This window comes from Monodon monoceros, unplaced genomic scaffold (genome assembly GCF_005190385.1).
Source record: "Monodon monoceros isolate NGI ecotype Baffin Bay Population unplaced genomic scaffold, NGI_Narwhal_1 Super_Scaffold_2, whole genome shotgun sequence".
Taxonomy (NCBI): Eukaryota; Metazoa; Chordata; class Mammalia; order Artiodactyla; family Monodontidae; genus Monodon; species Monodon monoceros.
Genome location: NW_021703776.1, coordinates 20,558,748 through 20,574,457, shown reverse-complemented (window position 1 = coordinate 20,574,457; position 15,710 = coordinate 20,558,748). Strand labels below are relative to the sequence as shown.

Below are 15,710 nucleotides of genomic sequence, written 5' to 3'. Positions count from 1 at the left end.
ATCTGGTTTTGGACAATGCTTCTGTAGTGTAGCTGCACGTCCCGGTACTGTATCCTCTGACCTTTATTTTCCATGTGTTACAAAAGGATAAAAAAATTGAGATTACACTTGCATAAATTCTGATTTGCACAGTTCACAGCTACTACTTGTGCAGTAATTGCTTTATGCAGCTGTAATCCATAACCTGTGAAGACAGCACATCATCTAAACCCCATTCCAAATAATATTTCTGTGTAGTGTTAGCTGTGAATTTACCCTGTACAGCTGTATCTCTATAAATATAATTACATGTATTAATAGTCACAGAAAGACTGTAAGTGAGCAACTATTTTTATGAAACGCACCACTATGGATAAATTAACTTTTACAGAAATCTTGTTTACTGTATGATATTCTAAAACACTGTCAAATAAAATATATATCCAAAAATATTTTCTTTTTCCAACTATATAGGCTGCGTGTTGTCGACTGAAAAAAAAAAGCACAGTGTGAGAGTTGTGAGTTAAGTTTTATTTGGGGCAAAATGAGGACTATCGCCCAGGAGACAGCATTTCAGATAGCTCTGAGAAACTGCTCCAAAGAGGTGGGGGGAGAGGTATTATATAAGATTTTAGCAAAGCGGGGGTATGTGCAGTCAGGCACACATTTTCACAGAGGCTTGCTGCTAGTCACGAGGAGCACATGTCCCCATTAATGATTTTACTGCTTTTCTAGATATGAGGAGATGCAAGATTTGGACTCATACAATATTTTCCTGAAAATATCTAACTATCCAAAGACCTGTTCTGCCAGAGCACAGAGTGCTCATTCCTGATCTCCACCCTGGCCTCCATTCAGGGGGTGCTGAAGGTCAGTGACTACAGTGGCTAGTGACCTAATCCTTGTAGAGGCAGACGGCAAGTGCCAGTTTTTAGTTGGCAGGGCCCCTCATGGTCATAAATTCAACCATGGTTTGGGAGGCATTTCATGACCGTTTCGTCCCATGGTGCTAGGAATGCTCATTCCTAAGTCAGGCGAGGATTTCACTGATAGGCCACTCAGTGTGCTATTACTGGACTAGGCCTTATTAACAGTAGTCAAAAGTCGCTGGACCACCTGTCTTACTAGTCTGTTACAGTCCAGGAAATAAAAATTCCCTCTTGCTGCTTCTTTCCAATCTAGAGTTACACTATTAAAATCACTGTTCTCATATAGAACTATATATGTGGTCAACTGCTTCAAGTCACCTAGTCATCATTTCATCAGAGGTTCAGACACACGTGATAACGCAGGAAACAACAATTTTGTAAAACAGGCAATATGCAAATAACATAGCTAGCAGTATTAGTAAGGTCATAAGTAAGAATTTAAGTCGAGAGCTTCCATTAGTCATATCCCCAGGTTGTCTGACTTAGTTTGTTCTGTACCAATCCTTGCCTCCAAGGGAAATCATATACTGGCATTGTCCCATAAGGCGCCCAGCCCAATTTCCTCGTGTCACTAGGCTGGTTATCCTTAGTATGGTTTAATTGTACCCAACATAGGGAGCCTTTAAACTTAAATGACCACAGCCTAGTGTTAACCACATAAATCCATCCCATAATTTTGGGAGGTTATATGCTTTGGCTGAAATTTTGCCTGTTGCTCTGATTGAACTTGAGTGACTTTAAAAGAAAATTCATACTTATGGCCAGGGTCAGAGCAGGTAGTATTAATTGCCCAGGTGAGGGGATCCCACCTAGTAATATCAATAGTGTCCTGAACAGAACTATAATTTCTTTCTTTTAGAATAAATTTCCTAAGAGCCAACCAATCAGAGCCTTGGACAGGAGAAGTCCACCAAGGTAACCCAGAAGTATGAGACACAGGTCACAAACCCAACGACTGGATTGAATTTTAAAACAAGCATAGGATCATGCCCATGATAGAAAAACATTTGATTCTTATACAAAGGTCCAAGAAGTCAAGAAAACACAATAAATGATCTTACGGGTCAGGTGCAGCATCTTAGGCCAGCTGTCTACTTCCAATGTTGTCTTCTTCTCATCCTGGTATGAGTGTAGTTTCTCCTCTGTTTGAGCCTTGTTTTAAGGTGATTTTGACATCAGCAGCCCTCTCTATAGACCAGTCCAGTGCAGGGGCCCTTTCTATGTGAAAATATTAATCCAAGAGTCAATTCCCTTCAGTTTTGCTGTGCATGAGCTAGTGGAGAGTACCTGATAAGGGTCTTTCCATCTAGGTTGGAGAAGATCCTTTAAAAGATGTCTTTTTCCAGTACACATAATGACCTGGTTACAGGTCTTGGGACATCTGATCTTCATCCAAAGATAGATGATATAAGCTTCAGAAACAGACTTAAGAGTGTCCTATTAAAGACTCAGTTAAATTTAATATTAACATTAATAACAGCAAGGAATTAATAACAGCAAGGAACTATCTGAGAAGTCAGTCTTAGGCAGTAAATGCAGACCTCAACAAAACTAGAATTTAATATTCACTGAAACATAACTTCTTCTAAAATTACCCTTATTTCTACCAAATATAGCCAAATTAAGACCAATTTGTAAAGTAAGTCTAGTCTCAATAAACTTGGCCTGATGATTTATATAAATGTAATTGATCATATAGGCTTTTCTTTTTTAAAAAAAATGGCTTTGCTAGAACTTTTATAAGGAGTCTCAGATTGAACTCTTTTTTTTTTTACATCTTTATTGGAGTATAATTGCTTTACAATGGTGTGTTAGTTTCTGCTTTATAACAAAGTGAATCAGTTATACATATACGTATGTTCCCATATCTCTTCCCTCTTGCGTCTCCCTCCCTCCCACCCTCCTTATCCCACCCCTCTAGGTGGTCACAAAGCACCGAGCTGATCTCCCTATGCTATGCGGCTGCTTCCCACTAGCAATTTTACGTTTGGTAGTGTATATATGTCCATGCCACTCTCTCGCTTATGTCAGATTGAACTTTTAAAAGGCCTCTCAGGGCTAGGAAAGTCATGCCCAAGGCTTGTCACAGACATTGTCTTACAGATTTAGGTGAGTTCTTCCTTTTTCACGGTCCCCAAATACCTTGAGATTCCTGCACCTGTTAGGAGTTGTCCTTCCTAATTTATCTGATAAAGCTACTGGGAACCTATGCATTTCCGATCTCTGGAGGGATCAGATAGAGAGGCAAGATAAATGTTTCAATTCTGGTTACAAAGGTATAATTAACCAAATTGCTATAAGTCATAATTAGCTTAGGAGAAGGGTTTCCTTATATCTGGAAAACACAGATTAAAACCAATTATTTCTCAGACAGAAACCATAAAAATTATAGCCATAGTCACCAGTTCACTCAGTCCTACTGTTAACAGTTTTATGAAGCCATCAGGTTTCCCATTAGAATTCTTTAATTTCTTACCCAGTTCAGTGTTATGGTCTGAAAGTCAGAAACCTGTATTTGTCAAAAAGTCCTTTCTGGAAATCTTCTTGAAGAGGAAGCATTTTTGTAAAAGCATCAGAGTGAAACCATATCTGTCTATAATGACAAAAGATTTAAGGCACCTTTAAAATATGATTACAATGCAATTGACAAACTTGGTTACTGCTGTGACATACAACACTTTAATAACTAGAATTATGACTGATAATTTTACCAGGAGATACCAGATTTTCAAGAATTCCATATAATTTCTAGAACACCTATATTAATAACATTTTCCCATTAATATAACCTAAGAAGACTTATTACTCATTTGACAATACTTCCCATGTAATTTAATCTACCAAATGAACCTAATTAGTTTGATATCTCTCTTTGGGGTGTTTCAGGGACCCTTGGAAGCATTTCCAAGTTAGCTAGAGGTTAAAGGAACTTCATTAGGATTTGATTTGGGAAGTTTTGTAAAAAAAAAAAAAAAAAAATCAAAAAGCTTTAAAACACTTGGTCATATAGGATCATAGGTCACTGTGGAACAATATTCACTTAACCAAAGTGGCAGTAAAAGATTTCAAAGGCAAATACAGATCAGATCACTTAAAAGGTAAAGAAACTTAAAATCTGTTATCAAAGGCAGCTCAACATTTTAAGAAAACTTTTCTCCTAACAGAGATAAAAACCAAATTCACGTTTTGCACCAGCTTACTTTTTAAATTCATTTACTCCACTAAATTTATTCTAAACTTAGCCAACCCTGACCATGCACAAAACTCTTTTGTCGGCAGTGCTAATTTGAAGGAAATAATTACTGGAAGTTGACTTGAGTTTTAAAAACTGCAGTTCTCACAGATTTTTCAAAGGATAAGTTTAATGCCCCAAACAGGACTTCTTTGAAACTTGACTTTAAATACAGTGAAATTGCCTCACCCAAGTAAACTTGAGAGTTTTCTTGTATACAATCTAGTTGGTATTTGCCTGTCAGCTGACTACGTCATTTATGAATTGGCAGTATGTTTCTGTTGCTTGCTACACTGATTGATACTGAGCCTTTTTTTCAAAAAGGATTTAAGGTATCAATTACCAGTAAATTCCATCACATGTTTTCCTTTTAATTCTGAAATTTTGTCATGCAAAATCCCAAGTTTATGCAGAAGCCAACATTTAGTGAAAAGCAGTGTAAAAGTCCAAAATGAATGGCCAAGAAAACCATCTGCAACATATTACAATACCTACACTAGGGAGAAGAGAGAGTTCTATGAAGTAATAGTAATAGGATGATGACAACCCTGCCATCAAGGAGATTACAACCCAAAGAAACAGTTCTCAACCCTAGTGCTGTCAAGACTTCCCACAGATGTCAACAGGAGACCTAAAATTCCCAAGCTATTTTTTACTCCAATATAATTTTTTAAAAATTAAATCTCCAAAAAAAAAATTAATTAAATCTATGTATCACTCTTAGAAAAGGGAAGAAGCTGATACAAAGTGTGAAATCAAGCACAAAATTTGAGATATTTACAATAAATATATGTCGTTCTTTATGAACTAATCTGAGAATGGCCAAGTGCAAGCTGAAAAAGCAAAAGACACATAAAACAATGTAGTTAACAAAATGACGTGTAAATATTAATTTTGCAAATCTGATTACTATTCTAAAAGAAAATAAAAGTCATTAGGGCATCAAAAAGACCACAAGTCAGAGACCAAAGAGATTAGGGCAGGGGCAGAGCAGCACTAGGGCCTGGCAAGTGAGGAGCCTGGCCTGGAAGGACATGGGTCTCACCATGAATCACATGTTTCCAAGGTCAGGCCGGAAAATAAAAAGCGAAGAGAGCCAGGTGGAGACTGGGCGGAGCAACAAGCACATCCCTCCTCTGAAGCTGTCATTTTGTCAAGTCCAAGTCCACTGTGGAACTTTCAGTTTCCCAAGTGAGGAAAAAAAAAAAACAAGAAAAAAAAAAGAAATCAGCTTTTTATATGAAATTTGATGTTTTTTTTTAAAGTCTGACCGGTTTAATTCACATTTTTAAGAAACACTGAACAGGAAGACAAGACACTACCACAAGCCATCTGCAGACAGAGTCTGGCCCACAGCCCACCAATTTGCAGCCTCTGTCTTGGAACAACAGCCAGGCTTTCAGCAGAGAATCCCTCGCTTTCATCAGGATCTGATTCACCTTCCAAGCAGTGCATCATACACACCCCAGAAACTGTGAAGTGTGTGGCTCCTGAGGTCTGTACGTGCCTAGAAGAGCTTCGAATGTGTACTCCAAGCGTCAGGCACTCGACCAGAAACCTGATTGATGTTCCTGCAGTAGAGGTGCGTTTGCTGTGAAGCTGAAGAAACAAGCTTGCATAAGCCCTAAAGCTTACTTGAAATTTTACATTTTCTTTCATATTGAGTCTCCCCCCAAGCTTGGGGATCCCCAAAGATGAATCTGCCCCTGCCCTACTGATACTATTTTTTAGGCCAAACTCACAGCGAAATCGAGTGACCTAATCGCTGAAGAATTTGGATTTAATAGAGATTTCTTTTTCAGCTAACCATAGTGCCAGACACGATGCCTATAAAATCACCAGAGTGCTTTCCAAGTCTTAAACTAGTAAGAGCACTATGTCTAATGACAGTGCGTGATTCTGCATCATGTCTAGTTTATTTAGGGCACCAATTAAATGTGTAGAGATGATTATGATTATTGGTGGTAATAGCAGCTGTAGTTTGTAAACATTTGGGTATAAAAAATGGAGCAACAACCTAGAATTACACTGACCTCTTCCTGGGCATTTGGCGGCATATCACCCAGGCAGCCCAGTGATCAGGCACTCCAGAAAAGTTGAAGTCTGTCCCACCACCCTGGGGAGGGTAACTGGCAACCACAAATGAGAGCCGTATCTGTTTTAAAAGGTTCTGAGAGTTTTCTGTGATCTTTTCTTCTGATAAAACTGCCTCTTGGAGAGTGATTTCACCTGGAAGAACCTGGGAATCCTGTGAAGCAACAGAGTGACCTTTCGTCATTGAGTGGAAGGTAAATTTTCTAAAACCCTAACAAGGTGTATCCATGTGAAAGGAAATGCAACCTCCGCTATGATTTCTTCCTAGGTCAACTGCCTTCACACTGAGGAACACACGTTCCTGGGGCAGAGAGTCTTTCTAGGAGATACACAGGCACGGATGGCTTAAATGGAATCTATTTCCAGAACTTCAACTTCCATTTTTACGCATTTCAAACCTACGGACTGCCAATTGCCCATTCCCAGTTGCCCTACACAAGGACCCTTCGCATTATGGAAGAAAGGCGGACCTATCACCTAACCTAAATTTTACTCTGGTTCATCAACCTGAAGTGTAAAACCTCTCGGGCATTAAACAAAGTGACAACTGGAGAATGCAGCCCTCCTGAGGGACAGTCAGGAGAGCAAACTACAGAGTATCAGTAAGAATTGATGTAGGCAATGCCTTCCTTCAATCCAAGAGCCCTGGTAGGGCTCCTATCTATCTAAGAATCAGCACCCACGTTTACCTGAATTTTAAAATAAAGTCAGACTTTTTCTGATTGAATTTGTGGTTTGGCTATTTGTCTGGCTTGACCACAAAGACTGGCTTTGCCAGTTAGATTATATGGCAGTTATTTTCCATTAAGCTGAATGAGTTAAATCTACAACTATAAGGTTTAAATAAAATATACTTAAAGCATATATAAAAGAGAAAATACATCCTTTACAATATTTAAATTTGTGATAAGAATGTGGATGTCAACTTAAAAATGAAATCAGACCTAGAGTTTTATAAGATTATTTTAGGGGCTACGTGAAGCAAAAGGAGCACTCACTTGGGCAAACCTACTTAACTCAGCTTAATAAAAGTTTTTAAATAGTGTTGAGTACCTACTATATATAAAACATTACAGGTGAACAGAACACAGCCCCTATTCTCAAGTTAGGCGATCAAGACGGAAAGCAGCAAGCATGACGTGGTGATGCTGGACTCTGTAGGATGCAGAAATGGTTGGAGGCAGTTAGAAGTCACCCTGGATAAGGGGCATTTCAGTTGGGTTTTGAAGGATGGGTAGAATTTCAAAAGGTAGAGGAGGTGTAAGGGATAGAACAGTATGAGGGAAGTCAGAGTTCAGAAACTTGGAAGTAGGTTAGAGAAACAGTGAATTGTTTATTTTGACTGACACTGTGACACACACACACAGAGAGAGAGAGAGAGAGAGAGAGAGAGTAGGATAAACACAGGTAGGGTCAAGCAGATCACAAATGCTGTTAGGGAGCAGTTGAGAGTCATTAGAGGTTTCTGAGCAAAGAAGATGAACTCAGCCCTGTGCTCTGGGAGGAAGCCCTGGCAGTCCTGTCCAGGTACAGTGGAGGTAGGAGACACTCTGGCAGGTACTGACATCCTCCAGGCGAGAGATAAGGAGACGTGAGCACCTGTCATGGTGCCAAGAACTAGTCAGGGACTCTGACTTGAGCACAGGGTAAATATTTGACACATACACATTTTTAAATTGTTGTTCTTATTAACTGAGGGACATAAAAACATCTGCGGTGGTGCTCTGGAATTCTCACTCAACAGATATTTATCAGGTGTCAGCCATGTGCCAGGCAGTGTGCAGAGGGCTGAGACTATAATCTTAAACTAGACAGGCACTACCCACCCCACAGAGACCGCACGCCTTCCCCAGTTCGCCAAGGACGGTCCTGGCTTTAAACCTGCGAGTGGGCATCCCAACAAACCCCTCAGTCCCGGGCAAACCGGGATGGTTCAGCCACCCTAGAGGAAGGGGCACATGGGCCAAGGTGGCAAATCTGAGGCCCGACAGCAGCCAGTCACCTGAGGGCAGAGGATTTGGAGAACTTGCCTGCAGGAGGCTGGAGAGCTGCGGGGTCAAGATCTCACAGGGCCTAACTGGCCTTGGCCAGCACTTGGGCCTCCACGCAACAGTCAGCAGGAGGCCACTGGTAGGTATTCATTGGGCAGGACGACCTGATGTGATGTGGGTTCCCATACAGAACACGGGGCTAGAGGGGAGACCACCTTTATGCTCCCTGCTCCCTGCCTCTCTCCCTTCTTCTCCATCCTCTGATGGAGGCTGCAGCCCCCACAGGCTGCCGACACTGAGCTCAGCCTCTCCCAGCTCCTGTCTCAGGCAGCCACCAGCCTTTCCGGGAGGACTCAGGAGGCCCTGCTGGTGTGTTTCAACTCTTCGAAGAGCTTTCCTGGGCAGGTATCTAATCAGTAAACAGGCTCACAACTCTTATAGATTCTCTGCTCTTTTCTCCATCATCAAGATGTGGATTGAAGATTCATCTTGTGTTTCTACAATTAACCCACACGGTGCCTGACATATAACAGGCACTCAGTGAAATACTTGCTGAAGGTTGGATAATTTTTTTAAAAACCGGCCTTATGTCTAAATCCAATACAGTTTCCCTTGAATAAAAATGGCTTTCAACATGGTAAGTGGCCCTGACTAGTCAGAGTAAACATTTTGCAATTTTTCTCATTTGCTGCTATTTTTACAAAATTCTGAAAGAAGGGCTTGATGTTTTTATTTGAACACCACCTGGAATGAAGGCTAGCTTCTGCAACTCAACCAGGTGCTTTACCCAAAATAAACCCAGTAACTGTTTCCCCTTGACTTTCTCCTGTTCTTGCTCAGGCCCAGCTCTGTCCCAAAGCCAGCAGGCCTTGAGAAGACCCAGCTCTGGCTCTTATTTCATGAAGGTAAGGTCAGGACCAGAGAGCAACAGAGACAGGGCAAGCCTTCTTGTTCCAGCCTTCCTTGCTCAGAACCCAGGGAGAGACTTTCCACTAGCATCCTTAGCTGAGTTCTAGCACACTGGGTCCAGCGGGTCAGGGTCCCTCAGATGAACTTGACCTCCCCACTGTAAATGTTTGCTGGAAGCAGGCAAAAGGCCCCTGCGGGTTTTGGCCTTGGACTAGTCCAGACTCCCTCTGCCTCTCTGCTCCAACCGCAACTCTTCCCAATACCACACACACACACACACACAGACACCTGTATCCCATCTGACTCCCTGCCCAGGCTCCTGTCACTCGTGTCAAGCAGCCTTTGAGTGACCACACTTTGGGCTCGACTCCTCCAGCCAACCTCAGCCCTGCAGCCTGTACCAGGGCCCTGATACTCACCCGCTGGCCCCTTGCTTAAGGGACTCTACCTGAACTCCCTCAGGATCAAAGACCCTCATGGTCTGCTCTCCACTAACCTTCCTGCCAGATGAAGCAGATCATTCACAACCCACCCCCAAACATTTTCACTCTGTTTTTAATCAAAGTCAACAAATACAAAACCCAGATTTTTTTTTTTCTTAACCATTGTTATTATCAAGGAGCTAATGGTGTAAGGCCTTGGTAGGTCTTAAAATATAGTTAGGTATAGATATCTTAAAAAACGAAGGAGTTATCTGGAACAGGCACCCACATTAAAGGGGTGGAGCAGCCAGCAATGATTTTGTCCTAAATTATTCTGCCAAGACACTTTCAAACAGAAGCAGTGAATCGTCTGAACCACTCCCAGAAGACTGGCTGCTGTAACAAATAAATCCACTCCCACCTCCAAAGGCTTATTTCTCACTCAGGTAACAGACCAGGAGTTGCTGGTTGAAGACAGAGATTTTCCTTATTTAGTGATTCAGACATGTTCCTTTCATTCTATGGCTCCACCATCCCCTAGAGCCTTGCTTGCTTCTGAAAGAGGGTCTGAGCACAAACAGCACCACTAACCCCTGGAAGCTTGTTAGAAATGCAAGATCTCAGACCCTGCCCTGGACCTACTGTACCAGCCCGGTGTTTTAAGAAGATCTCCAGATATGGGTGACACCAACACACACAGAATTTTGAGAAGTCCTGCCCTAGAACCTCAGAGCCCTCTACATCCAGAGAGCTAAAGGGGAAAGAGGGCTTCAGTGAGCATTCCATTGAAGTCCCAGCCTACAAATGGCAGGTCACTCCCATTCCTATTCCACTGGTCAGAACTAGTCACATGGGCACACTTGACACAAAGGACTCTGGGAAATGCAGTTCCTGACTGGACAGCTGTCTGGCAGCTCCCACTCCACACTATGAAATTGGGAGGACAGATTTTGGTGGACAAACAGACATTTCTGACTCAGAGTATTTTTTGTATTTTTTTCCATGAGAAGAAAGAATATTTCCTCCTCTCTCCTAGAAACAGTTTTAGTATAAGGTGACATGGGACTTTTTCCAGCTTTTTTTGAGGTTTTTTCCAGATTTATTGAGAAATAACCAACAAATAAAACTGTATATATTTAAAGTGTAAAACATGATGATTTGATATACATACACATTGTGAAATGATTCAAGTTAATGAACACATCCATCACCTCACACTGTTAACTTTTGTGTGTGTGTGTGTGTGTGTGTGTGTGTGTGTGTGTGTGTGTGGTGAGAACGCTTAAGATCTACTTCCAGCAAATTTCAGGTATACAATTCTATATTATTAACTGCAGTCACCATGCAGCTTCCATTGTGAAGGTGGTCCAGCCTGGGGCTAAATGGATCAATGTATTGGACAAGAAGATGTTCCCATGAACCATCATATCCATGAGAGGCTGTGACCACATGTGGTTTCCATCAGTGCTGCTTCCCTCCTCACCCTTAACACAAAGGGCATCCCTGAATGACCTTATCTTCTGAACAAATCTGAGGCATCCAAACAGGGATCAGCAAACTTCTTCTGTCAAGTGTCAGATAATAAATATTTTGAGCTATGCTGGCCATTCTGTGTCTGATGCAATCACTCAGCTGTCGTTCTAGCATGAAAGCAGCATAGACAAAATGTAAATTAATTCACACTATATAAACAATATGGGAGAACTAATTTATTTTACAAACCTTTACTGAGTATTTATTAAGCTACTTAATGCCTCTGGTCCAGTCAAAATGTAAACTCTGTGAGGGCAGGAATGATTTCTATCTTCTTCCTTACTATAACCCTTGAACATATCACCATAACTGGCACATATAAATGAACGACAGAATAATTAAATGAATGTCACACATGGGGAAATTTGCAGATTGGAGGAGGTGTAGCAAATGCTCTGAGGTCCATCCTGGCCAAGGGGCCCACACAGGGTGGCCATGTAGCACAGGATAAGCATAAGACAAGAGAAAGTCATCAGCAACGTCATTAATCTTTGGCAACCTGACCCAGAAGGGCCATCACAGAACACGAAAGCCTGAGGCTTTCACCTTCTTGTCCAATACATCAGACCATTTAGCACCAGAATGAACCACCTTCACAAAGGAAGCTGCATTGGTGACTATAGTAGATAACACTGTATTATATACTTGAAATTTGCTGGGAGGAGATCTTAAGCATCTTTACCGTGCACACCTCCTTAGTGAGCAGGTGACCAAAGGGCAAAGAAACACTGCTTTGACGGCAAATACCAGGCCCTACCCCAGGTCATGCGCGATATGTGTGTGCAAAGGAGAAACAAGCAGGGCTCTATTAACAGAGTACTTGTCATGGTGAGAGTCTCAAAATCGAATATGTAGGCCCTGGACAAGAGCAGAAGTCACACTAAAGGGACTGCAAAGAGGAGAAAACTTGGTCAAGGTCAGGAGCAGTAACAAATAATGAGGAAATTAGCATTTAATTACCATAAGCTGTGTGCCCAGCACTTTTACATATACTGTTTAGCTTTATCCTCACAGCAACCTCGTACGTTCATAATATTCTCCCCACTCCTCCAAAATTGCTTCTGTTTGGGTCACACTATCTCATTCCAAGACTTACTGTAAAGCTACACAGAGCACCTCAACTCCACATAATTAACATTTGGGACTAGATAATTCTTTGTTGTGGGAGGTTGTCCTGTGCATTCGTTATAGGATGTCTAGTAACATCCCTGACCTCCACCCACCAATTATGATAATCAAAATGTCTCCCTACGTTGCCAGGTACCCTGGGGTGGGGGGAGGGGGCAGAGGCAGAACTGACCCCAGGGCAGAAGTTCGGAGCTACAGTAATCAAGACTGTGAGGTGCTGGCAAATGGCAGACACAGGTCAATGCAACAGAAAAGGGCCCATAAACACATCCAGACACAAACCTCCATGGCAATTCACAGGAGACAGAACAGTCTTTTCAACGGATATATATATATATGTACCTTGATGCATGCCTCACACTGTGTATAAAATTTAACTCAAAATGGATCATAGACCAAAATGTGAAACCTAAAAATTTGATAATTGGGCTCAAGTAAAAATCGAAAATGTCTGCTATTCAAAAGACACTGTTAAAAAAAATGGGAAAAAAGAGAGTCATAGACTGGTAGAAAATATCTGCAAAACAAAAATTTGATAAAGGAGTTGTATCCTAAATATATATATTTTTAAATTCTGAAAATTCAGTAATAAAAGAATCAATTTATAAAAGGCATGAAATATTTATAAAGACATTTCATCAAAGAAGATATACAGAAGGAGAATAATTACATTAAAAAAGATGCCCAACATTATTAGTCACTAGGGAAATTCTAATTACAACCGCAAGGAGGTATCACTACACACCTACTAAAATGACTAAAATTTTAAAAGTGACATGCGTTGATAGTGGGAATGCAAAACGATGCAACCACGTTGGAAAACAGTTTGGCAATTTCTTCTATGGGTAAAATACGCTTGCCATATGACCCCGCAATCCTGCTCTGAGGTACCTAGCCAAGTGAAATGCAAACCTATGTTCACACAAAAACCTGTACGTGAATTTTTATAGTGACTCTATTTCTTATTCATCTAAAACTGGAAACATGCACACAATGAACCGCTACTCAGCAATAAAGAAGACCAGGGAATTCCCTGGGCCGTCCGTCCAGTGGTTAGGACTCTGCGCTTCCACTGCAGGGGGCACGGGTTTGATCCCTGGTCGGGAAACTAAGATCCCGCATGCTGTGCGGTGTGGCCAAAAAAAACCACCAAACTACCGTCACACATGGTAACACAGATGAATGTCAAATACGCTATGCCAGGTGGAGGGATCCAGGCTCAAAAGGCTACACAATGTATAGTTTCATTTGTATGATGCTCTATAGCCATAACTCTGAAGACAGAAAACTAAAAGGCCAGGAAAGAGGACAGTGGTGGCCAGAGGCTGTGGAGAGGGGAGGTGCTGACCACAAAGGGGCCCAAGTGAACTCTGTGAGTGGTGAAACTCGTCTGTATCTTGACCGTGGTGACAGTCACACGACTCCATGTGTTTGTCAAAACTCACAGAACTACGTGGTCGGCTGTCCTTTTCCTCAGGTTCCACATCCGTGAATTCAACCAACCTCGGATTCGGTGGGGGTCGGCGGGGGGAGGGGCGGGGGGACTGAGAAAGTTCCAGAAAACAAAACTTGAATTTGCAGCATCCCAGCAACTACTTACATAGCATTTACACTACATTTACAACTATTTACATAGCATTTCATTGTATTAGGTACTATAAGATATCTAGAGGTGGTTTAAAGTATATGAGAGGATTTGCATAGGTTATATACTAAGGGACTGGAGCATCCATGAATTTTGTTCTCTGCAGGGGTGGCGTCCCTGCAGATCCTCAAAAGGATGAATTTTACTGAATGTGAATTGTACTTCAAAAAACTATATATGAATAGGATTTCTGTTTAGACTTTGAGAAAGAAAATTAATCACTTATGAACCTGAATACAATTCTACGACTGTAATTAAATAAAACAAGTCAGACTCTGTCACTCTCCCGCTTATGCTCAGCATCCATCGCCCTCCCTCCACACACCTACCTGACTTCACCTCCTTCCTCTCCACCTTCCTTTCACTCCAGCTACACTGGCTCCCTGTTCTTCCTGAAACACCTTCTCTTTCCTTTGCTCACAATGCTCTTCCTCTTGATATCTGCATGGCTTCCTCCCTCAATTCCCTCAAGGCCTTTGCTCACTTTATCAGAGAGCTCTTTCCTGATCTCTCCCTCTCTCTCTCTCAATATTCCTCTCCACCTTACTCTGCTTTGTCTCCATAGCACTTCTCATGCATTTATTTTTTGTTTATATGCGCTAGAATGTAAGCTTCATCTTTATCTGCTTTCATCACTTTGGTCTCCTAGAACAGTTCCTGAAACACAGTAAGTGCTCCATCATATTTGTTTTTTTGTTTTTGTTTCTTGAAAGAAGCTTTTTTTTGAGGTATAATTGACATATAGTATTATATTAGTTTCAGGTGTCATAAATACTTGCTAAATGAATGAATAAATAAATGACTGGATATACTGATGGGTGCAGGGATGGAAAGACAGAGGGAGGGAGGGAGGGAGGGAGGGAGGGAGGGAGGGAGGGGTAGATTAGACGGGGCAGTTGACTGGATATCCTCTCAGAGAATTTGAATACAAAACATGAAATGAGAATGAGCAGCAATGGTAACAGTAAAAACTGAGACAAGAGCAGCTGTTTCACAAAAGGATTAAGCACTAAACTATGAGTCAAAGACACTTGCTTATTTGAAACACTGTTGAGTCTGTCAGCATAGCCGCTAAACGTATGTCTGATTAATAACTGTATCAGTCTTCTAACCAGCAATACCCTTCTCTCTGAGGCCTAGCTCCCTGTCTTCCTTACTTCCCTGAGTATCCCTACAATAAACCTCCTTTGACAAAGGTACGCCACACATGTCACTCACTCTTCCTTGGAACCTCAAAGACCCTAACCACCACTCATCCCCATACTCTTTCTGGTGGACTCAGACATGGATGGTTTCCCCTGCTCAGGAAAACAGTGCCCCCTGCAGGTCTCCATCGGCAGCAGTCAGAAGAGACTTGATCACGCAGAGTAAAGCCACTCTACTGCCAGCTCAATGCAGTGTGACAACAGAACTCTGTGTCCCCAGGAGACCCCTACACCTCCCTTCTTGCAGCATCAGGACAACTTGCCCCAACTCATCCTGTCCCTTAACCTTGCTTTGGTTGGGCATCCTTTAACCCTCAAACTCTTACCCACCCCTTTCTGACACTCCTTTTTCTGACCCCCTTCCCTGAAACCCTTCCACGGAGCTCTCTGAAAATCATCAGCAAAATCTCCACAACCTTAATTTCTTCTCTGAACTTTCCTGCATCTTTGTGCTCTCACTGGAACCTAGCTTCCCCTTGGGACACTGCTTTCCCTGCAGGCTCTCAAGTGGTGGCTGTTTTCTCTCCTACTTCTCTTGTTCCATGAGGGTAAGTGTCTTTCTTGCATCTCATATCACTTTCAGCACCTCTCCATGCTCCTCCATAAAATGTTTAGCCTTAAATCTCATGTCAACTGACTCGAT

At 41.8% G+C, this 15,710-nt stretch overlaps 1 protein-coding gene across 15 annotated transcripts in view; it reads right to left on the bottom strand.

The window, feature by feature from the left end:
• PHTF2 (putative homeodomain transcription factor 2) overlaps positions 1-15,710 on the bottom strand; it is a 163,361-nt gene that overhangs the window by 1,768 nt on the left and 145,883 nt on the right. For 6 of the 15 annotated variants that reach the window (XR_003795132.1, XR_003795143.1, XR_003795144.1 and 3 more), the window contains 5 exons: positions 6,174-6,388; positions 5,605-5,739; positions 5,186-5,316; positions 3,385-3,501; positions 1,970-2,126 (listed from right to left, as the gene is read on the bottom strand). The gene's annotated coding sequence lies outside the window, so the exon portion shown is untranslated. Of the gene's footprint in view, positions 1-1,969; positions 2,127-3,384; positions 3,502-5,185; positions 5,317-5,579; positions 5,740-6,173; positions 6,389-7,291; positions 10,700-13,662; positions 13,763-15,710 lie in introns of those variants that run through there. The other 9 variants (XR_003795136.1, XR_003795137.1, XR_003795139.1 and 6 more) reach the window with 7 other exon arrangements.